Genomic DNA, 2,182 nt, shown 5'->3' on the forward strand with positions numbered 1-2,182 from the left:
AAGGTTAACCCAATGCAATACATATAGTTATCCTCCTGGATATTGGAAGTAGACAAGATTACTTTTTCCTCTTTATGAACAGATGGAGAGTATGATTGTATTTATTTCACACCAGACATTTTCTCCCCTATACTTCTTGTTTATGAATCTTCATCTCTGTTGTATTTTTTTCTTCACTTGTGAATACAGGATGTATATATAGTATGTTAATGGTTATGCTTTATCAGTTATACAGATTGCACATATCCTTTCTGGTTAGTGGGATCTTCAAACTTAATTCAGCAACTTGCTATGAACATAAGGTTTTTTAAATGTTCTATTGTACCAAATTTGAAATTAATTATGCTATCTGTGCAATCTCTGTCTTCTGGGAGCATGCCTTTTCTATTTCCTGCCAAACTTTTGTTAACCATTCTTTAAGTTTCAACAATTTTTAAAGACAAATGAATGAAGAATTATATAGTCACACATGTATACAGATTTTAGGTGAGATTATGTGTCATTTTGCAATATTTGATAATATTTCTAAAATATTTATTAGAATTTTAAATTGAAGAACATGTGTACATATTTCTTTATTGATTAATTTAAATGAATTTTATACATTTTGAAATAATTCTTAAATAGGGGATATATAGATTCCTAAGTAGTTAAGAGCACTTACTGCTCTTACAGGGGACCAAGGTTCTGATCCAAGCACCCACATAGGGGCTCAGAGCTGTCTGTCAACTCCAGCTCTAGATACTTTGCTGCTTCTTCTGACATACACAGACTCTTACATGCATGTGTTACTCATGTGCACAATCAGATACACATACACATGTTGGAAGGTGAGGGCCAGCTTGTTTGTCCTTGCCATCCTGCTTGCTTAGCCCTGAAATAACCACACAGAAATTGTATTCATTAAAACACTGCTCTAGTTATTTATTAGCTAATTCTTACATCATAATTTAACCCATTTCTATTCATCTGTATATAGCCACATGGCAGTGGCTTACTTTCTGGGAAAGTTTCTAATCAGCGTCTGTCTCAGGCAGAGGATACATGGCTGCTCTGACTCTGCCCTTCTTCCTCCTAGCCTTCAGTTCTGTTTTTCCGCCTACCTAAGTTCCTCCCTATCAACTAGGCCAAGTTTCTTTATTCATTAACCAATGAAAGCAACACACAAACAGAAGGAACTCCTACACTATATACACACAATCTAAAATTATAATAAATATGAGTAATTATTACATATTTTTATTAGCTAGGCACCTTACAAAATTTACTTTGACAGTAAATATTATTACTTTTTAACATGAAATAAACTGTGTAGGGAAGAATTATAAAAAAATTAAAAAAACGAACAGAAATTTCTTATATATTATTTATTGTATTGTCTCTTTCAACTCTGTTGCTTAATCTTAGATATTTATCTTTTAAAAGCTGTTGTATTCTCCCATGACACCCAAACCATTTCACAATACCAGCACAAGCCAGAGAATCCCATCTTCCCCTAAAACAAGAACTGTCAGTCTTGAGGACTAGATCCTTATCAAGCATGCAGTGGCAACTTGCTGCTGTTTTTATTTACATATTTCATATGAGATCTGTCATGGTATGTGAGACTTAACATCCAAAATAGAAGGTGGTAAAAGACAGAAGAAAAATGACAGACAAATTCAGGAATATTACAAATTGATTCAGGGACAAAGGAGATATTTGCTTCAGATAACAGTAAGAGAGAAAAATCTCTGTACCATAAACTGGAGTTGAAGGGAGATGGTTTCCAGCTAAGTGAAGCACATGGAGTTTCTAGTCAGATTGAAAGTATGGCCCTTCTACAAAAATCTTAGATTCCAAAATTAGGGAGGAATTGTCTCAGTAGCTAGTGTGTTGAGGTGAATGCATTCTTGGTATATTTTTCTTCATTTGTGAAATGAAGAAATTTTAGTTATTTTAATATATTTAGGATTATTTTAATAATTTTGTTCAAAAAAGTACCAGTATCACCTGCTTGGAAAAATTGTTGCTTTCAAGGTTTCTGTAGTTGTGTCATGCTGAATTTCTTCAATGGGGCTATTTGGTTTTCATTCCATATACTTCCTGTGTATTAAACTAGACTAGGTAAGCATAAAATTCTAGAGTATAAACTTTTGTATGTTAGGGAAGGATGGCTAAACTGGAAAAAGAGTGAAGTCAG

The sequence above is a fragment of the Microtus ochrogaster genome, unplaced genomic scaffold, assembly GCF_000317375.1.
Source record: "Microtus ochrogaster isolate Prairie Vole_2 unplaced genomic scaffold, MicOch1.0 UNK150, whole genome shotgun sequence".
Lineage (NCBI taxonomy): Eukaryota > Metazoa > Chordata > Mammalia > Rodentia > Cricetidae > Microtus > Microtus ochrogaster.